This window comes from Scleropages formosus, chromosome 8, assembly GCF_900964775.1.
Source record: "Scleropages formosus chromosome 8, fSclFor1.1, whole genome shotgun sequence".
NCBI classification, from domain to species: Eukaryota; Metazoa; Chordata; class Actinopteri; order Osteoglossiformes; family Osteoglossidae; genus Scleropages; species Scleropages formosus.
The window spans coordinates 7,090,146-7,112,916 of NC_041813.1; the positions used below are offsets into that span (position 1 = coordinate 7,090,146).

A 22,771-nucleotide genomic window follows, 5' to 3' on the forward strand; every position below is an offset into this window, starting at 1 on the left:
AGTATCTTTGATCAAGGTACAGCATTACATTATATGACATTTACATTTATTCATTTAGAGGCTTTTCTTCAAAGCGACTTCCAAGGGACTATGGAGTGTTATCAGCCCACACACTAAAGCCTTATCACTAAGGTGACCTACACAGTACTGTACAGCACTGGCAAAAGATGACTAATAATGTAGGCCTCCTTAGATAAATGTGTCTATGAAACTTTTAACTTTTAAACTGAAAAGACCGAGCAGCTAAGAAACCGCTTTTAACGCAGCTTTTCTAGACACTGACGGCAAAAAGTTCCTCAGGGGCGTCGCACTGAATGCCCGCGCGCACTCGCGCGCCAGGTAGTGTCACGTGGCCGCATACGGGCCGCTCGCCCTCCTCCCCCGTTCCCTCCCTGCCGGGTAGTGCCGCGAGCGGCCGCGCTGCAGTGATTGGAGGACTCGGCGGGGATGGTGTCGCTCCGCGCAAGGCTGGAATGCGCCGCTCTGAGAGACACGGAGAGTAAGAGCGAACGCGAAAGAGAGAGAGAGGGCGACCGACGGACACACAGGGGTCGACGAGGTTCTGCAGCGTAAGTCACAAGCAAAGGAGCTAAAACCCGGGAATTACAGCTTTTCCGCAGCGTTGTGTGAGACGACGACACGCGCGCGTCGACGAGATCTGCGGAGGGGACTTTTCCCGTTGATCACACTCCTGTCCTGCGCGAGGAGCAGCAGAGAGCCTCTCTCTCTGAGGTAAAAATGACGATTCGGTTGCGGGTCTCGACCCTCGTCTTTTTCTCTACCCGAAAAAAGTTTCTCTCTCTGGGTCTTTTTTTTTTTCTAACCCTCTAGCCGCCCACTCGTTAACGCTCTAGTTTTGAGTAATTTCGTCAGAATTTAAAAAAAATAATAAATAAATAGTATTCGTCGTGACGAGACGGTGTGGGAAGTCGAAGTGTGTGGTGTTTACTGAACACGTCAGTTTTTCGTGTTAAATGGCCGAGGTAGTGTTTTCAGTCTGACTCCCGCCCCAGCGTACAAACTCCCTGTGTGTCGCTGTGACTTCGCAGTTATTCTGCTGCATTTCGTGTTTAGTTGGTGTTTGTTCAGCTCCGCAGCTGTAAATCCGTATAGGCTCCGTTGAACCCCATTGATTGGACTCAATTGTACCCCTGACGTGGGGGTGGGGTTTGGGGTCACAACACTTGCACGCTTAGGGGCTCCTTTCTTCTTGGACTCGTCCGCACTTTTCACTTGTTTTTCCACTGATCGTCGTGTTTCCACACATTCCTTCAAATCTCCCCAAACTGCTGCAGCTTTTCCTTTGTCTCCTTATCAGCACCAGTATTTCTCACTGCACCCCACTGTACATTGGGAGGTGAAGTGGCCAGTGAGTCGATATTTACTGTAGTGATTTGGTCATGTTTGCCTTTGTAGTCCACCTGTCTTATAGTATTTAAATTACATTTGATTTGTCTCGCACTTCTCTCCAATGTGGAGGCGAGGCGGGCTCGGCCGGGGTCCCGCTCTCTGGCGCGTCTGGGGTTCGAGTCCCGCTTGGGATGCCTTGCGATGGACAGGCGTCCCATCCTGGGTGTGTCCTCTCCTCCTTCGGCTTTGCGCCCCTTGCCTGGTTAGGCTCCGGTTTGCCGCGACCCCGCTCACGACAAGCGGTTTCAGCCAGCGCGTGTGTGTTTTCTCCAATGCAACTCATAGTGTTGATACTTACAACTATTTTCTTCTTTGAACAGCTGGGTAATTTTACTGGCTAAGTAATTTTTAGGGTAAGTACTTTCTTCAAAAGTACGACAGCTGGAGGTAGAGATCGAACCTGTGATCTTTGGGGCCAAAGGCAGCAGCTCTGACCGCTGTGCTACCAGCTGTCTCGGATTGTTGGAATTCTCTCTCTGTATTGACATCTGGCATAATTGTTAGTGCCTGCAACTTTCTGGCTCTTGTGATTTTGCTTCTCAGACGGAAAAAGTCTAGTTTCCTTATTCCGTAGCGTCTTGTTCCGTTTTTATTTTGTAATAATTGCCACATATATGCAAAGCCATGCTGTAGAAAGTACATGCGGGTTCCCTGTTCTGTTGCACTCGGTAAGGACAGCGGTGATCTGCTGTAATTTGAATCAATGCTAATTGTGTGTATTATGACCTTATCAGTGTATCTTTCTCTTTGGAAAGACAGATATGGGTCATTTCCTCCAGGCAGTCCAATTTCTTTTAAACAAGTCCTCCATTTATTCTCATTTCTCAACTCATTCTTATTTATTCGGGGAACTTGGGGCGAAATTGTACCTCCTGGTTCAAACCCATGTACTCGATACGGACACCCTAAACTCCACAAAGAGAGGCCTGGGGTCAGGGACTTGTCCAGGGGCCCCCTTTTTCATCCCCCTACAGCCTCCACTGATCTGATTCTAGAATGAGTTAGAATGAGATATTTCTGGTTACTGGCCATGAGAAGCTATTAGGACAAAGCTTCGTTTGTTTTATATATCCCAGCGGGTGAAATTATCAGTCTTATCAATATTTTTTTGTGATATTGTTTTCTTCACTGTACCAAGTGGAAAGCTGGTCTTAATTTGGGTTGGGGGGGAATGGAAGTTGAATTTTGGAGACCAGTCAGCCCCTTCACTGTGAAGTTCACAAAGCTGCCTGAGCTCCAGGCAGTGCTGAAGTGAGTGGTTGCAGTGGGGTGGAGTAGGAGGTCAGAAACCAGATGGAAATGGTGAATGTGAAGCTGCCTGGACTTCAGGAGCTTTGCAGAAGGCATTGGTAGGACTGGGGGGGGGGGTGGAAATGAAACATAAAGGCTGACATTAAACATATGCCAGACAGCTGCACATTTTTGGGCCTGCTCAGGCCTCTCAGTTACAAAAATAATACAATCCAGTATGTAAAAGCATTGGTATGAGAGGCCCTGGAAGAGTCCTGGACCAGGTACTTGAACACAAAGCTATGACCTACTGTGACTACTCTTAGTGGTGGCTGAGTGAGAGGTTCCTTTCACACAGTTTAAGCTTTTGTGTCTCACTATTTGGGTCTCTTTTGGCAGCAATGTTCTGTGCTGCCCACCAGTGCTTGGGAGGATCATGATTGATCACCGTGGCCAACACCTTATTGACCTAATGTACAGAACAGCAGTATTTGAAGGCAGTGCAAAACTTTGCCCTGAAGGATGGTGGCTGGGGGGGTTGGTGGGAGTGGGAGTGGGGGTGCTAGGTGTTATGAAAATGGAATCCTGGATCTCTGCTCTTAGATGGCAATCAAAGATATCTTCTTAAAAACAGATCCATGTGAGCAGCAGGTGGTGTAGCAGTTAGAATTGCTGCCTCTAGACTCAAAAGTCACAGGTTTGAATCTGTCACCCGCTGCTGTAATACCATTGAGCATGTTATTTTCCCTAAATTACTGCAATAAAAAATTATCCAGGTGTTAAAACGAGTAAATCATTGTAAGTCACTTGGGAGAAAAGTGATGCAATGTAAACGTAGATGCAATGCCTGTGAAAGGTCAGTACTGAAAGCATTATAGTTGTCACAGTTCCCCATGAGCTTGAGTCTCTTCCCCCACCATTTCAGTGTTTCTAGTCATGCACATGTTTGCAATTTGTTACAAAATTCTGCGAATACTAAAAGATTTGCGGCACTCTTAGGGGTCTGGGTGTAATCTTATCCCTTCTTAACAATGCAGGTTAAACCTTATTCAAAAAACACAGCAGTTTTGGTAGTTTGTTCCCGATTTACAGACTTATTTGGGACCGAGAGTTGGTTCATTATTCAAAGTTCATTAGTCAAGTGTGACATGCAGTGGGCTAGGGTTCCTCCTCAATTCTGTGTGCAGCTAGTCTTGTAGTGTGCACTGGCAGAAACAGTGGCATTTGACTAAGTGACTGCACTTCGAGAATCCCATGTATGCATCTGTAACTTTTCTAGTGGTGAAATTTGCATTTGTTTTGGTACGTTGCTAGGGACAAAAGCATCCGCTATATGAGCAAATGTAAATGTCAATAACCCTGACGGCTTTGCGGGGTGGAAGGCAACAGAGGGGTTTTTTTTCTTTTTTAAGTACACACGGTCTCCCTTCCATTCAGCAGATCGGGAGGATGATTCTTGCTCCCTCTGGTGAGCCGGGAAGGCTTGTGCACATGCCTAGGCATTTTGAAGTCCCCTGGCAGGATTGTTTACAAAACAGCGTAAATAAAAAAGCCCAATAAAGAGCTAGACCAGGGTGTTTGTGCTCACCTGTAGCTCCCTGATCTCTTCTCTTACCCTACCTATCATGCAGTTCACTAAAACCCAGTACAAGCCTAAAAAGAAGAAATAAATTCATAATTGCAAAAAATTTCACAGTGTATGTTGTATGCCATCTACCTTGAATTGTAGACAACTCTTTATCAGCTCGGAGCTGGAGGTTTTACATGGCGGATGACGGCGAAGCAGCACCTTGTTTACAGTTCAAAACTGATAATGTAGAAGCCACGGGATCTTCTACAGCTTATTCACCTTCTTAGCTCTTTTTAAAACTTCAAGGCAGCTGTGTGTGATGAACATCTGTCAACGCATCAAGTGATGCATTAGCGGGCAATTTGAATTGGTATCGATATTGATGTGCTTATTGGAAAAGTTCCTTTTGAAAAGCCTTTTACTCAAAAATTAGAAAGTTTGGGACTGTACTAGATGTTAGGATGTCAATCTGTAGCAGCTACCATATGAACAGGTAGTCCTGTATAACTGATTCAGACATGGTGAAAAGGTAACTTTGCTTTTGCTTCTCACTATGGAAACATTTCTTAATGTGCTGTGTATGCTGCAGCTGACCCTGAGGTCAGGGTAAGCTGCTTCCAGTCACACAGGCTCTTTTATTTTCAGCAACCAGGCTCCCGTGAGGAGTAAGGACCTGCTACTGAAGCTTTAGCCACTGCTTAAATTCGCTCTTTTATAATGGACTATTTTATTAAATGTTAAAAACTATTGACTTAATGCTTCAGTGTGTAATTGGCCTAAAAGCATTCCAGCTGCACATCACATGATGCCATTGCTAGGACTCCAGTTAAAGAAGGTGCATCAGTTATCCCTCATCTTGAGCTGAAGGTTCATGCATAACATGGTCGTGCAGATTATTTGCATAAAGATGAAGTTGTCAGATTTGTGCGGTGGATGCCAGTATGGATTCCACGAGCACAGACACTGCAAAGAGTGAAAGCTGGTCAAAGATTTTTGTAGATGTGCTTTTATAAACATCTCAGCATCTTCTGTAACACTACCCATATGTACCCACAGGAATGCTATGTCCCCTTCCCTGAGGGCCACAGAGGGATCACAGTGAGCTGATTGCCCCGATTAACATTTTACTGTCCTTTAAAAGCTGCTATAGGGGTTTGGCACTGAACGACTGAAACACCAGCAGATCGGTCTACATTTAACGACTAGGAAATGGTATTGCATTACTTGAAACTTTTCCACGTAGCAAGAGCCCAAGGATTCAAACAAAGATTGTATTAAAAATCTTTGGGTTTAGAATTTTGCTTTCCTCCCTTTGCATGGTACATGGTTGCATATTTACTAAGTGTGATTTTCTTGTATTTTTAGTTTTTGGATAATTATTTACTTATGAATAATTAAGGACTGTCTTAGCATGTGAAATTAAATTACTACAATTTAGCTCTAGTTTCAAGCTTTATCTGTTTAATAAGAAGCTGTGACAGCTTGTTTTTGATGGTGATGGAGCAAGACTCAATTACAGGAAACTTTAAAACTTGTTATACAAAAAATGTAAACATTTAGTATGAATTTTTAAGTGCCACGTGATTCCACACAATTTTTAAATGTTAATGGAACGTGCAAAAAAGGTTGTCCTGCACAAGCTACTTAATAGGTTCTTTATGTTGAAGGGCCATCAGATCTGCATCTGCCTGATCTGTTCAGAACAGCAGCAGATTGCACCCTCTGGTCCATCACAGAATGAGGATGGCACCATGGCAATGTGAAGGACACTTGGAGAAAGGTGGGGGTTTACACAGGAGTGAACCACTGCCTCATCCAAAGGGCCATGCAGCATTTGTTTTTGTAGACTGCTTTTTTAAAGGAGTCTTATTTTCTCCCCATCTGCAGCAATCATCCCTGAAAGCCTTGAGAAATGTTTCTGTTTCAGACATGGAATAGGGAGGGGTGGGAGATTGAGTTGCCTTGGGAGTCTCTCTGGTGGGTTGAGGAGGAGTGTTGGGGGTGGGGGGGTCTGTATCAGATTTCAGGTTCTGCGTTCCTGTCTGCTCTGAACCCCCAGTTAGGAGCCAGCGTGGCTGCGCTCTGGTGCACGCAATCACACCATGCTCTCTTTTCTTTTCCAGCCCCTCCTAGGTCTCCAGGTCTTGTGGAATGGACAGTTTTCGGGGGCTGGAGGGGATCACGGAAATCTCACTGCAGTTTGGTCAAATTGAACCTCAGATATGTAGGGACCAGTTTGAAACACAAATATGCAGTCTGTCTCTGGAGGTGTGATTGGATGTGGGGCTGACTGGGGTCAGATGTATTCAATGCAGTTAGAAATACATGTAAATAGGACAAAGTTTCCAAGATGGTCTTGCCCACCTCCATCCTTAAAAGTATAGCTGCAGTCAGCTTTGAATAAGTAGGAAATTGGTGCCAAACATGAATAAACACTGACTGCTCTGAGGATACATATCTTAAAATTGAAAGATTGTAGTTATCTTTTTATTGTATTCATGTATAAAACATCAGGGAATTTCGTGGATATTAATAATGTGACTTGAGAACTAAAGGTTTTAATGAGATGGATTTTATCACTGCATCTTTAGACTCAAATACCTTCCTCTCTTTTGAATGCCTATTCTAAAACTCTGGAGAGAACTGTTATGTTTATGGCCAGGGGCAGTTGGTAGCATAGTGGTCAGAACTGATGCCTTTGGACCCAAATAGTTGACTGCTGCACTATTTCTAAAAAGTCTGAAAATCTGGACTGTTCCGCAAAGGTGGAGAAGTGAGATGGAATTTCAGCATTCTTAGTGTAGCTGTGAGTTACTTGTTTCTCAGTTGTGTAAAACGATCAGCTCTTATCCTTTAAGAGTTAGGGAGCTCTGCTCTCGGCACCAGTAACCAGTAGTTTCCAGGAGATGCTTCTACGTCAGGAATGTTAGTCTTTATCTAGCTTTATGGCTTCAGAACTGTTTTGAGGCAGCTTGAAGGGCACATGGATTTGACATTGCTTCATGGCTAGCATGTCGTATAAAGCAGTTTGTTTATCATATTGTCATGTCTGTAATTAACATGCTCTTTCACATTATAGATAGATATAGATGAGTGACCCAGTGTAAGTAGTGTATCTAGCAGTGTTAAGTGGCCTTGGTGAATACGGTGTGTGGGCTCATAACAGTACATAGAGTTCATTGAAAGTTGCTTTGGGCAAAAGTGTCTGCTAAATAAATACATGTAAATGTAAACATTAATGCTGCTCTTTCTATGACCATGCAAACTAAACAGAGGGGTATAGGGGTGTTGGGTAATGAGATAAATCAATAGCAAGCAGTAGTCTTGTTCCTGCAATTGACCTTCCAAGTTTGTTCTGGCATTGTGGCTAATCTAATGAATCATTGAACTCTACCTTATCTGAAGAAAGGTGGGACAGATTATGGGTGACATCATGCAGTTTCATTCATCTTTACTGTCTTTGTAGTCGTATCGTAAAGGTAGAAGGCTGAATATTAACTGGAAAGCCATGCATCCAAGTGACATTTAAAGGCAACGTTGCAAGCAGTGATATACACTGACAAAAATATCCTGATATTACAGTAATGGCAGCATGTGACAGCACCTTTTCACCAAAAGATTATTTGGGTCAGTCCTTGAAGCCAAACAGCTGTTCCTTTCAGTAGAGTGTCAAAGCCATAACATCTCCAATAAATGCCACACCTTTACAGCATTATAGAGTTTTAAGTTGGAGGGGGGAAAAAAGGCAACTACAGAAATGGACTTGCACTGTATTGTGCTTTTGTCTGTCACCAAACTGAAAGGCAGGTATTAGTTTTTCCTGGTTTGATTTGCTGAGGTTTTGCATTTTTTAAAATTTTTTTGTGCATTTTTTAAGGCTTTTTGGATGTATTTTTCAACTTTTTGTAATTAACTGATTGTGGTGATGGATAGTTTTTATGTACTGATGAATAAATGTGGTAAATTTATTTATTTACAAGATTAAATTTGGATTTTTAAGCACATTAAAGTTGCAGTTGTTTCTTCATAATGCAAGTGACAGTTAAACATTATACATGATATCTTTAATTATGATGTGCTGAATGATTACTATGTGGAAGTGTAGGGAACGGGTTCTTTTACACATTGTCGATTCAGCCATTCTTTCTGGGACCAGTCCAACGTTCCCCTGCTGTCACTGACTCAACCCTGCTGACATGACTCGACATACAACCTATAATGGGGTGCATCGCTTATTCACCTGTAGTCAGACTCCACTTAAAGACCTTATACATCCGGCACTATGTATGACCGTTCATTTACACAAGGATTAGAACACTTTGTCATGGGTGGTTCTCACAGGGTTGTTTGTATAATCCAACACTGACTTGTGTGTCAATAGGAACAAATAGCGGCATTAGCCTGTCATACATTGTGTATAAGAAGCGTGTTTGCCTACGATGAGTTGTCTGTTTTGCTAACTGCTTGGCTGGAAGAAATCGTGCCGGTCGGTAACTCTGGATCTAGTGCAGTGGTGAAGGTGAGGCTTGAAAGCTTCGTGGATCTTTTCGATGTTAACGCCATGGACCGGGGAGCGATTGATCTGGTGTCTGGCTTCTTGCCTGGCTGTGAGGATTAGATCTGGGTGTGCTGCTCTGAGTTTGCCAATGTGTCACTGGTATGCGGTGGTTGCAAGCTGTAACACACTGTGTATGCAAGATATTTTTGCCAAATAAATCCTTATAAACTATGGGCAAGAAACCCTTACATACATTTGCACATTTATAGGAAATGTGTGTTGGATATCTGCAGTGTCAGTATATTGTTTAGGTGAATTTTTGGGTTGCATTAGGTAAGACGTAGTGGCTGTGTTTCCCAGAAAAACCTAATACATGCCGTATTTATACTTCTCAGCCCTTGTTCTGATAATGCTGGTGGCAGTCTGAGTGCCCCAATGTATCTTAACCTCCCCCCATCCCCTTAAGATCAGTCTAATTTGTGAGTGTCACAAAGGGTTAAATGTTCATTGATCCAAAATGATTAAGTCCCAGAACCACTACGTAATACCTCATTTAGGAGATTAAAGCTTGGTTAATTAAAAAATGCAGTCCTTGAACTCCTAAGATGAAAATATGCATTGAACTATTGTCGTGTGTGTCGTGCCCCCCCCCCCCCCCCCCCCAAGCCTCAGTGTCTCTTGGGACGAGCCAGACGTGACTAAGCGGTGGTTTGAAAGCCTGGGCAGTGCAGACCCATGCTCCCTGGAGATTTGTGGTATGGATGCTCTGAGGAACAACCCCCAGCTATCCTTCAAACACACTCCCACACACAATGCTCACATCTTCCGGTTAGAAACGCTCACATTTATTTTGCATTGCGGTGTGCGGTGGCTCCATGGAGAAGTACGCTGTCCCGTGTATGTTATGTCTTACAGCTGGTTCTTTAGGCTCGTCTGCTTATGAGACTCTGGTTCCATTCCGGCCACATCAGCCTGCACATCTCGTGCAGTACTAATTAACAATCATTCACTTCATCAGGGATGGCAATATTAAATATAATTGCCTCCTACAGAATGAAAACAGTGAAGCTTTTTAACTTCAGTTGATCCCTGATGTAATTTTAAGCAACCATTATGACTATGCAACAGAAATGGAAACCAAGTTCCCCCATTCCAGTTAGACATGTGGTTGAGGTACTGCTTCTGAAACGGGGGACCCTATCACAGATCCACAGAATGGGGACACATTGCATTTCTGTTCAAATGCACAGGAGCTGCTGTTCAGAGAGACATTAGAGAAATGTTAATCACAGTCTATTCCCGTTGAAGTCGGTAGGATGTTACACACCTTGTACACCTCTATGGTACAGAGTTCTTGTATGACAGGTGTTCTTCTCCTTTACACTGTTGGTTGTTCAGTGCAGCTTTCAGGTGCAACATTGCTGTCGGTCATTTCAAATATGCCAAGTTTGTTTTTCTCTGTGCAGTTTGTCATTTGATTTCTTTCACAAGTACTTAGCAAACAATTCAATTCAAGGTTTGTCATAAGTACAAGTACCGTGTACAAATTCTTACTCGAATGCTTCTCCACACACTTTAGATGACATGAGATGCAATACACGCACACGCACACATTTCCTGAACCGCTTGTCCCATACAGGGTCGTGGGGAACCGGAGCCTACCCGGCAACACAGGGCGTAAGGCCAGAGGGGGAGGGGACACACCCAGGATGGGACGCCAGTCCATCGCAAGGCACCCCAAGCGGGACTCGAACCCCAGACCCACCGGAGAGCAGGACCCGGTCCAACCCACTGCGCCCCCTGAGATGCAATAGATTTTCCTAAAAAAAAATTTAAAAAAAGCCAAAAAGATTCAAGTGACAATGCAAGTGATGCACTTCGAGGGATCAGTGTGAATTCTAGTTGCAAAAGTGACAGTGTAAAGTCCAGCAATGTTCTCTGTGGAGATTATCCTTCAGCATGCCCACCCACCACCCTGTTGTGTGGTTAGGAGTATGTTGCCTGCAGTAGATTGACACGGGGAGAAATGTGTCAAATTCCTTGCTTCCAGAGGCAAGGTGTCCTCAAACGGTGTCAGTTGACAGGTAGGCTATAAGGCTTTGTCACTCAAATGTAGTGAGCAACCTTGCTCTTGTCAGAAGTTGTGCTGTGCTGTGCTTCTCCCCCCAGGTGATTCTTGAAGCGGGCACTGTCAGAGGTTCCACTTATTCCCACACAGTGTCTCTGAACTGGTCTAACCTTCCCTTTTATGGTCCTTAATTTCAATTAGTCATGGGTGATCGTTCACTTTGATGGCATTATTTGCTCCTCTATGCTCAAACACATTTTTACACATGCTCACTCTATTGTGTTGTCTTTACTAAACCCACTGGAATTAACTGCAGAGATGGAATCTCTAAATGCTCAATTTCCACTTCCTGTGTGGCAGATCTTACACGCATTCCACCTCATGTGTGCCCGCAAGTCGAGGCTCAGCTTTTATATCTGTGACTACGTTTTTACCGTGTTTTCTGTTAAATAGTGTAACCGAGCAGGTAATGGTATGAGGATTTCATGTTTTCAGGATTTCTACATCAACTCGGCATGCGTTGAACTGATATGTAAAGAACGCTGGTTACACTATGCCATTTGAAGCAGATGAACATATTGTAGTAAGATGAAAATTTGTACTTTTGCAAGTGCAAGTGGCAGGATTTCCTATACAGGTGAATGTAGGAAGGAAGTGGCTGTGAGTCGTTATGTTCAGATCTCCGATCAAGTCTTACTGCATATGCAGCCAAGTATATGTATTGTATTATAGTTGCCTCTTCCAGCGATCCTCTGCGCGTGCTGGATGTGTGTGATGAAGGGGCAGAGAACACGTTGGTCATGCTCTCAGGTGTTTGCTGCTGTGGCAGCTCTGATGGGACGCTGGCCTCCTGCCATGTGCAGCGACAGTGCTCTGACCTCTGTGTTCCTGGGTGCACACTGCGCTGTAAAAGCAGACAGTGTGACTGCAGTGGAAATTATGGGCTGCACCTTTGAACGGGCTCTGCCATGTGCTTTACCCAAGGAACTCCAGGGGCTTTCATCTTTATCTCCTTGCCAGCTTTCTCCAATTTGTCTGTTTTCTCTTCATTCCCGAGAGGCATTCCCTTTTGGTCATCTCAGCGTTAGTTGCATTTGTAGTAATCTCACTGGGGAAAAAGGCGGGGACATAAAATGCTTTTTTTTGGGACTAATTTTACAGTCATCAGTGTTTATCTGTCATCAGAGTCAAAATACACATGATTTCTCTATCTGTGAACTAAAATTATGGTGCACGTAATCTAGAGTTCTTGAAGTGCCAGTGCTTAAGAAGTCATTGAAGTGTTAAGGCAGCCCTTGATTTGCTTTAAAAGTCGTGTTATTCCACGTTTCAGCTTCTTATAGTACATATTGGTTTTGTTTTTACTGAAACCTGTATCGTCTTCCTAGCAGAAATAAGCGACTGACTTATGGTATAGCTGCCAGAGCTGTTTTTTTCCCCTCTGTAAAAGTATAGAGGCCTCTTGACATACTGCTGTCCAAGTTGATCAGCCTTCTGGTAGTATTTCTGTTTTACAATGTTTATGCTGCAGATTTGTAAGTATAGCAGTGGCAGAAGGGTTGCATGCAGTGATTGCAGAATAATGCATCCTCTTTAAGTATCTTTGATCCATCAGTGTCAACATTTCTAACAACAGGATTTGAAATTGCCCTCAGGATGAGATTAAAATGTCATTAGTAATTTCTTTTCCATAATACATGATGGCCACTTGAAAGGCTCTGCATCCAGCTCAGTGCTTGAAACCTCTTTTTTAGCTGTAAGTGATGAGATTAAATAGCATTTTTCTATCAATAGGGTGTGACTCTTGATGTCTACTGGGCTTCAGTAACCACAGCGACATACAAAACTGCGCTTGTGTCCTGCCCAAGATGGCAATTTGGTGTCGTATACCAAATTTGGTATGTATTTCTGAAGGACTAATCAGACACATTGCTAAAAATGTCTGATGAGGTCTCATGCCCAGAAACAGTCAACTTTTCTGGAGCACTTTGGCTGTGTTCTGTATGTGTGTGTAGGTAAGCTTGTTCTGGTGGAAGTTGGGAACCCACACTGATACACGTCTAAGGGTCTTTGACTTCTTTTAAGATGTTCTACATGATATTTGCTGAAGAATGGCTCCTGTGTGAGTGAAACAGGGCCACTGGCCTGGAAGTTGGTTCCAGTCCAGGCCTTGCTGCTCCACTCAGCTCCCAGCTGCAGCTTGTGGGTAATTTGTGCTGCATTCCCCCACATGCAGGGAGGGGTTGGAGCTGGCAAGGGCAACCTCGGTCATAATCACATGGGACTGCTGGTCACATGGGGCCACCGATCAAACACACTTGCATTTGGAACACCTCTGGCCACTGCCCTGCCATTTAGGCTCTCCGGCAGAGTTTTAAAGCTAGGTCCTAGCCAGGACAGAAATCCGGCCAGCGGTCCCCAGCCAGAGACCTTGCCGAGCTGTCTGCTTCTTGGGCGTTTCCCTGCATGGTGTGACACGCAGGCAGACGGAGACGTTGGCTGCTGCCTAGCTCTTCATCACCTTTGTGAGGTCCAGGCTGGCTTCCTGGGCCTCTCTGTAGAGCAGATGTTTCCAGAACAACAACTCAGACTGCAGTGCAGTAACCTTTGTTTATGTAGTGAGCTCCATTTAAAACTTTCATGCCCCAAGTTTATGGCCTGTTAAGCAGATGGTGAGATTCTGTTCTATATGCTTTACAGCATGAAATCTGCGCTCATAAGTTGAGCATGGATGAATGGCAGATAAAAACAAAAATAGCAAAGCAACTGATTGTATTTCTGCTTAAATTAATAATTATAGTAAAACTTGCTTTAATTTTCTCTGCTTCGACTGGGCTTTAATTTTTTTGTACCAGTGCTCTTGTTCTAAACACATTTTTGAATGATTTCATTACGTACCTTGTTTAGTTTTACAAATTTTTTGGTTTAATAAAAAAATGTAATTTATTTGGTTGTTTAGCCGGGCAAATCAAAAGAAAACGTTGTATTTGCATGCCTCCAGCAACTTTGTTAAAACAGAACAACTTTGGTTTGCCAATGAAAACTCATACCAACATCCGACACCTACACGCAGCTTGTTCCCCAAACAGATGTCATACTACTTTAGTTGAGCTCAGCAATCGAAAAAATGTTTGTATGTGGCGCTATAGCCAGCACTAAGCGATAGCACTGCTGCAGTGTCACAGAGGACACATTTTACCTACTTAACTGTGTACGTTGCTCAGATCCTGGTTTTCATTCAGGCTGAGTTCATTCCCACTTCAGGGTAGATGTGGGTGCATTACTGCACAATTCCAGACTCTTCTGAAAGGCCTTCTTGCGAGTGGGAAGTTCGGGGGGGGGGGATCACCTTTGCTCCAACATAATGTCTTACTGTGGTTAGTTTTTTCATTTCCCATTTTTTTCCTAATTGGTTTTCTAATGTTCCTCAACCTCTTGTCCAGTGCATAGTTGCTTTGGGCAAAGCCCTATCCCAGGTCTGTCCAAAATGACTGAAAATAAAAACACATACTTAAAACACACACACACACACACACATTTTCAGAACCGCTTGTCCCATACAGGGTCACGGGGAACCGGAGCCTACCTGGTAATACAGGGCGTAAGGCCGGAGGGGGAGGGGACACACCCAGGACAGGACGCCAGTCCGTCGCAAGGCACCCCAAGCGGGACTCGAACCGCAGACCCACTGAAGAGCAGGACCCGGTCCAACCCACTGCGCCTCCATACTTAAAACAACCTCCTTAAATTCTGATTGCTGACCATTTCATCTAATAATCATCTCATGTGTGATGTTGGTCAGTATATGGCTGCTTTCAGGTTTATTAATTACCTATTTACTACTGTTGAAAGCATAGTAATACCTTGATTTATTTACTAGGTAGGCTTTGTAAAAGTCTAGGAAATGGCTATAATAAAGAAAAAACTTTAATTTTGAGGTGCTGATTAAATGCTAATTCCCATCTGATTTTAACAAATAAATGTATTTAGTGTTCATCTTGTTATTAATAACCAATTGTCAAGAAGACTAGCTGTCACTGTCAGTTTCTTTGGGGAAAACTAAATGAATAAAAATAAATGTATAGTTTGTTAATCTGGTTCCACATTGCTAACTGTAGTGTGTTTTATGGTCAACTAATAACTGGGCACGGAAATGCACGTCACGTTCATTCTGCCAAGAACATATTTTGAAAATATCTGTGAATATACAACTGAAAATAAACAGACACAGTATGTATCTTCAGTTCATAATCTAAACATTTCACACAAGCACTCTGTGCCTATTCACTTTAGACTGCTAGTCACACACACACACACACACACACACACATTATATATTTAACCCGGTGACATACAGTATTCTGTCTCTTTCTTGTCTGAAGGTACTTGCTCTGATTACCTGATAAACGATAAATGTGTGTTGTCCATTGTAGTGTCTGCTGTTCTTCTGTCTCATTGCTGTGGAGCAACAAACTATTGATTATGGTTTAAGGGGTGATTAGTTGCATTTGTAGACTTGACAGTCAATGTGATCATCTGCAGTTGGCTGCTGTGCTTTTGAATAGAGAAGGTGTCTTATACAGGATATTCAGGGTTCACTATTCTTTGCAGGATGCATCCTACAGCACACTCTTGTCTCATAGCGTTCTAACCAACAAGCAGTCAGCTCTGCCTCACATCTCGAGCACCAGCCAAACCAAGCTAATGCTCTGCGTTTGAAAGTTGAGAGAGCCTTTAGGATTGGTGTGCAGTCCTTCCCAAACAAGACTACAGGGCTTGGCTTGGTGGCTGGTCAGCAGCCTCTGTGATGTGCTGCTGTTCTACAGACATCTCCCATCCTCTCTGATTGGTTCTAAGTACTCACCCAAAACCCTACATTGAAGTATGGGACAGCAGGTGGTGTGGACTTGCAGCCTTTTGGGCATGAAGTTCTCATGTTTGAATCCCACTTCCTGCTGTGGTACCCTGTTGTAAGGGCACTGGAGCCCTAAATTGCTCCAGTAAAAATTACCCACGGTGTATAAATAAGTAAATAATTCTAGGTAGCTTAACATTGTAATTTGCTTTGCAGAAAAACATCAACTAAATGAATTAATGTAAATATGTTCACACCAGTTACTGGAGGGGTTCTTAAACTGGGGTTTGTGGATCATGGATGAGCTTCAGGGAGTCTGTAAAGCACAAGCTTCCTTTGGAAGAAAAAAACGTTGATATCACTTACAGAAAAAGTTCAAAATAGATGCCATTCGCATTTAATTTCTTGCAAAAGTAATTAAGTTTCAGTGAAATAAGTTCAGTACTAAGTTTTCCTCTGAATTTATTTAATGGCCTTTTTCTAGGAAGATTCCTTAGCTTTCATCTAATAAAGGGGTCTCTGGCCTAGAAAAGGTTAAGGACCTCTGTACTAGTAGCTCTTTGTGTTTGTTTAGCTCTGAATTGACATGCAGAAATGGGGTTTGTCTTAAAATAGCTAGTTTTGTTTTGCCTTGTTAACTAGTAATCAGGGAAATAAAAATTAAAGCTAGTGCTTTGTATGAAAGTGACATCTTTTCTACTAAACTATATACCATTATAAAAATTATTTTCAAATAGGTACAGATACTTTTGAAAGTGGTACAATAACTAGAAACTATTTACTTTGGATATCTTTTAAAAAAAAAAAAAGCTGAAAGCTTTGTTTTCATGTTTCGTCTACGACCCAGTTAGGAAGCTCTTCTAAACTTGTATATCGGCAGCCGAGTTTCAGCCTAATATAACAATCAAGGAGGTCTTAGATCTGGATCACAGAAATATGCAAATTGGGAAATAATGAAGTTGGTTTTGCGCGCAGCTGAGACAGAATTATGAACGCGAGTAATTTTGTGCAGTTTCCTGACATCTTGTTTAAACTGAAACCCCTTCGTTTCTTCCCCCTGCTAGTTTTCTGTGGCGCCAGGCTGGCCTCCTACTCCTCCACGCCAAAGTTGCACAAGGTCCGGCCGTGATGCTAGCAACTCTTGGAGGCAACACGTTTAGTGTTAGTACTGGCGTTCTGTGCAGGTCGTCTTGTGCTGTTCCAGTCTGAGCTCCCCAGGGTGGTCGGGTGTCTTTGCTCTGCCTTCTTTGCCCCCCCCCCCCCACCCCCCAACCCAGACTGTAGCTCATACTCCAACCGCCACCACCAAGAACCGCCTCCCAATCTCAACACCGCAGGCAAATATACTGGTAGCTAAAAAGGGTGTTCTCTCATAATACTGATATTGGCTGCAGTACCGAGAGTGTGGTCTGGACACAAGCACTGTGTGGAGAGTATAAAAACAAGTCCCAGTTCTATGTTGGTGGCTTTTGGAAGTGTGTAGAGTAGTAGTGATGTCAGTCTTGTGTTTAGTGTCAGTAATTTAGGCAGATGCCTTCTATTTTCACCCGAAATCTATTTTTGTGTCCCCATATACGACGTTACACGGTAGGTCATAATACTTGTCGAACCCGCACGTCGCCACGCTGAAACTTTCGAAATTGCAAAAGTACGAAAACCATGTGAGCGTGCGTTCGGTTTCTGTGCTGTAATGTTGCTTCGGTGCCCTTTCTTAGGGGAAAGAACGGTGCTGTTATTTGATCGGGTATTTAGGCTGAAAAGGGCTAGTTTTCTGCCTTACAAGATGCAGCATTGATATTTTTTTTTTGCAGGGAATTGGTTAAGTGCACACAGAGGTGGACCTACGTGTGTGTGTGTGTGTGTGTGTGTGTGTGTTCACTTTTTTCAGGTTCTTCTGCTGTAGGGATTGAGCTTGGAAAAACAAAAATTAAGTACCTTTGCCCTGCAGAGATTAACCCTTCACCCCTGCCTGCATACAGACCTGAGCAATCAGTAGGTTTCCTGTCTCATAATTGTACTGTCTGATTGGGCCGTTTTGCGCTGTCTGACCACTTGATGAATTGCCCGGACAATCAAGATGTTTAAAGCACTCTTTTTACAAACCGTCTGAAGTACGAAAGTCTGAACCTCACACATCACTCTTCTTAATTCTGCACGTTGCTCACGAGGGCGAAGTGGAGGGGAGCGTAATCTGTTAATTAACTGAAGAATTACTTTCATTTGTCTTCGCCTTTGTGAAAAGGGAACTGGAAGACGCAAACGCGCTCTGGCCGACAGACCTTCAAACGGAGCGGGGCAGCTTATTTTAGTAAATTGCAGCCATATGTTTGCAGAGGATGTTAGGCCGAACGAAACTGCTTTACGTGCCAGACTTTAAACAAGACTTGGCCTGTGGGCAGCTCTGAAATTTTCCAGTGTGCCCAGCCAGCCTCCCCGTGCTGGCTGCAGCTAACTGGGATTTGTGTGTTACTCTCTCGTTCGTACAAACACCCACATACACACATGATGTCATTGGTGCTACCCGTCACCGTTGGCATTTGCTGCTTTTTCCTGGCACCCTCTGACTTTCATATCTTTAAACTATTTGTGTAGCTGGAGTTTTTCTTTTTCAAATTGAAGCAGTTTTAATAAGTACCTTGCTCAGGCAGCAGGGCTCTCTTGGGGCTTGAACTAACAACCCTCAGTTCAGAAGTCCAGTTCCTTAAGCATCGTTCTCCTCACTTCATTTTTAGTGTTGTGTAGCACTGAGCTCGGAATCCTGGTCCTGAGTGGAAGAGAGCAATGTGGGAGGAAGGTTTTTGCGGGCAGCCTTCAATACAGTGGGATCCAGAAACCAAGACCATTCCTTTCCCTTCTTGGTGGAAGTGATATCTGGGGGAAAGTTGCTAAAGGGGTCCTTTGGGGTGCCATTGCCACAAGAAGCATTCCAATTATATGGACTGAAAAACCTTAATGCTGCTTAACAGCAAAACAAGCTGTTTAGTAGCTCAACACATTGCTAACAGCTCCTAAAAGTGTTTCCTGACCACATTTAAAAAGGCATCCCGTCTGCTCTGAATTTGTCTTTTTTTTTTTTTTTTTTTTTTTTTCCCCCCCCCAAAGTAAATATTCCATAGCTCCTAAGTAAAGGCAAGTGGTGCTTTAATATGTGGCTACTTGGGGCACAAAATCTATAAAATTCTTTTAATTTCTGCCCTTTAGTCATCACTGCCAAATAAACACGACTGCACTGCTTATTTTTATTTGTATTTCCATTTTGGATATTTTTGGTGTTGTGTGGTTTTATTGTAGGCTATTGAGGCTTTTGGTTTTTCTAATTTAAAAAAAAAAAAAAAAAAAATTTGTTGGATGTAAGTGTACTTTTAGTTGCCTGTATGATGGCTACCATAGTGTGGTTTGAAAGGAGGAATGTTGCATGACTTGTGACCCAACTGCTGTTAGTCTTGGCGTTGGTTTAGAATTTTCTTAATTGAAATATGCAATAAACAAAGAAGAAACTATACGTTGTTAATTTTACAGTTTTTAGAATACTGCGCCCCAGTATTTTTTGGGCTTAGTCTGCTTAATTGTTTGAAGATTTGGTTTTGTCTTCCACCTGTGTATAGTGCCGTGTTCCTTCGACTCCGTAGACCAAAGTTAGTCACGTTAACGGGATTTAAAATCTCGCACTGCACTAGGGCTGTCACTATCGATTATTTTGGTAATCGAGTAATCGGACAATAATTGTGGCGAGTACTCGAGTAATTTTTTAGTCACAATAAAAATAGAATCAAGTGAACAATAACATATCATGCTTTGCATTTCAAAATTGAAAATAAAGCCATGGTTAATTTTTGTAAGGGTTATAATTCCTTGATTTGTGTGATTAGTAACCATCAAACATGCTATCCCAAGCGGGAGTTTATGAGTTATGAAATCGCGATGAAAAGTAATGTGAACATTTTCAAACATGGATATAGTCATGCCTTAACTTCACATTTCATCAGAGTTCAGCATCATCTACATTCCATTAAATTGTGCTCTCTGACAGGTGTTTAAGTGGTAACTCTTTATGATGCAAATATATCATACATATATCATGTTCGGTCTCGTGTTTAAAACTGCGTGCACCGCCGCCTTTCCGCCATTTTGCCGAGTACTTGACACGGCAAATTGTACTCGAGGATTTTTTTTTAAACCGGGTACTCGAAATTAATCGAGTAATCATGACAACCATATACTGCACTACACATTATTTTGCTCTGTAGTTCTTGACCCTTTGTGTTGAAATAAAGTGCTTCCTGATGTACAAAGCGGTACAGTAGGAAACAAAGCTCATTTAATACTTTTTGTGAATGTTTACTTTATTTACTGAGTAGTGGTGTTACATTTATTAATTTAGCAGACACTTTTCTCGAAGGTGACTTCCAATGAACTATGTACATTTACGTTTACATTTATTTATGCATAAATTGTACTTTTGCTAGGGGTGCGGTGGCGCAGTGGGTTGGACCACAGTCCTGCTCTCCGGTGGGTCTGGGGTTCGAATCCCGCTTGGGGTGCCTTGCGACGGACTGGCATCCTGTCCTGGGTGTGTCCCCTCCCCCTCTGGCCTTACGCCCTGTGTTACTGGGTAGGCTCCGGTTCCCCGTGACCCTGTATGGGACAAGCGGTTCTGAAAATGTGTGTGTGTGTGTGTGTGTGTACTTTTGCTGAGATGTACGTCGTTTTGGACCAAAGCGTCTGCTAAATGAATAAACGTAAATGTAAAATATTTATTTAGGAGACACTTTTCTCCAAAGCGACTTCAGTGAACTCTATGTAGTGTTATCAGCCCACACACCTTATTCACCAAGGTGACTTTTACACTGCTAGATACACTACTTACACTGGGTCACTCATCCATACATCAGTATTAAAGTGGATACTGCTCATTGGTGTAATTCTGTGTCAGTTCCATACAGAGCAATGGCACGGCTTCCCGACTCTACACGTGGATAATTTTAACACTGGTAACACTGTGTGTTCTTTTAGCACTCATTCCTCAGCTCTCAGCAGTATGAATTGTCCTCCATTAAACTGGAATTTGAGTATTTACGTGCACCGGTGAGTCTCCGTCCGTGGCTCCCTGCCCAGGCTAGTAAAAACGATTGCAGGCCTCACTTATGGATTTATTTATTTACGTACTTACTACACTCTGAACATTTTTCCACTGTGATGTTTGACATTTTCACAGGAAAATTACCAACGTGTCACAGTTGCCGCACTGGGGGAAGATCAAGTGCTTAAGAGCTGTGAATAACCTTTCAACTCTTGAGCACAGTGTATCTGGTTCTTTAGGTGTACAAATTAAATTTAGGATGATTTAAAAGTGTCATCACGGTCCAAGAAGACTGGGTTAAGAAATTAAAGGAATTTAAAATCTTTTAGTCCTTTTTTGCTGTTCATTTTTGTCTATATGTACAGACGCAATTGATCACAAAAATGTAAATGATTCGGCACCGCTGTTCCTTCATATCTGATTTAGCAAAGGCTGTTTCAACCTATTATTTCTTTTTCCACCAAATAGCTCCTTTTTCTGCAGAAGCCCAAGCCCTGATTCGGTGCAGATAGCCTCTAGAACCTCCGGACCTTACGCTTTCCACACTCGTGTCAAATTCGCCACTGATAAGTCACTTGTTTGAGTAACTCGCTTAGATTAGAGTTTCTGACTCACGAGATCTTGTATTTCCTGCCTCTGCCTGTTGAAGCCGATGGGGGTTTTGAGCAGGGGGGTTGTTCCTACATGGCGGATTGTGGAAAGCCACCCTCCTCGGTCCTTGGGGAGTAGCAGTCGGGAATGGAGAATGGAAGGCATGATAAGGGCCTGTGTTGTTTATCAGCTCAGTGCCTGGAATGTGTGAGCAGGTAATGGAAAACAAACTCCACATGAGCCCCTCCTGCCCCTCCAGGGAACAGTGTGGCGCCGTAGCTGGCACCACGCAGGGCCCCTTGCTGCAAAACATAACAGCGCTGGTGATAAGCTGCCAAAATACTCTTAAACACACGTGTTTTGGTCTTTTCACTTCGTTATAGTTGTTTAATCAGAGATGCATTAAGGCAGCGTAGTTCAGTGGTTTGAGCTTTTACATGCCAAATGTTTCACCTTGACTGGTTTGCTCAAATATTGTAGGGGAAAGATATGATTAGTGGGAACGCTTCAGCAGTAATGCACTTCAGAAGGTAATATAGCGAAAGATGATTAATATTCCTCTTAACACACTGAGTGACGCTGCTATATCTCCATGTTAGTAGCTATTCTAGGTCACTTTTAGTTAAACTGACTTGCTACTCGGTACATCTTGCATTACTCTCACCAAGACAGTATGGATGAGGTCCCCTCACTTATTGTTTAGACTTTTACAAGATGAAGGCTTACTTTTTCCCTAAGCAATCAGTCTGTCGACACACCTTAATTTGATGCTAGGTTTCTGCGAAACGAGCTCTGTATCACTGTACTGTGAAAGAGATGTTCATGACTGAGATGCATTGAAAGGCAATCATGACAGTAACGTTTCGCACCTTGATATCTGGTGACGTGGGCGACAAGAATTTATAGAGATGTGGGTATGAGGAACAGGTTGCGAACAAAGAAGTACCAGTTTAGAATGCTAAGGGGTTTTTTTTTTTTTTTTTTTTTTTTTTTTAAAATTCGTGCAAGACTTTAACCATCTTCGATGGCAGCTCTGGTTTTGTTTTTCTCCAACTTATCTGCTGTTCCCCTTCCAACAACATGGCATTTTCACACATCTGCAATCCACAGCAGGACATGCAGACACTTGAGTGGGGCTCTGCCTCCTCATATGCACCGGGAGCATGAGGTTACAGGGAGTAAGTCACCTGAAATAGTACCAGACACCACATGTGCGTCTGCCTTCAGCCTGCCAAGCGGTTCGGAAAACAAAGGCCTGCTTTTTGGAAGCGCTTTAGATTGCTGTCGTTACCAGGGGCTTTTACACTCTGTCTGTCATTAAATTTCGCAATGAAGAGCCTTCAGAGCCCATCTGAACTGGTTGCCCAAGAAGTGTTTTCTTTTCTCCCTTTTACTTGCACTTCAGTTTTTATTGCCAGGTACAGCCTATCTCCATGATACTACACACCCCCCACATGGCCCAGGATCCT

At 43.1% G+C, this 22,771-nt stretch overlaps 1 protein-coding gene across 2 annotated transcripts in view; it reads left to right on the forward strand.

Moving 5' to 3' along the window:
* The first annotated feature begins 414 nt into the window (after nt 1–414).
* Nucleotides 415–22,771, forward strand: part of bmpr1aa (bone morphogenetic protein receptor, type IAa) — a 41,907-nt gene continuing 19,550 nt past the window's right edge. Inside the window, exon 1 of one of the 2 annotated variants that reach the window (XM_018766290.2) lies at nt 415–732. The gene's annotated coding sequence lies outside the window, so the exon portion shown is untranslated. The remainder of the gene's footprint in view (nt 733–22,771) is intronic. The other variant, XM_018766291.2, reaches the window with a different exon arrangement.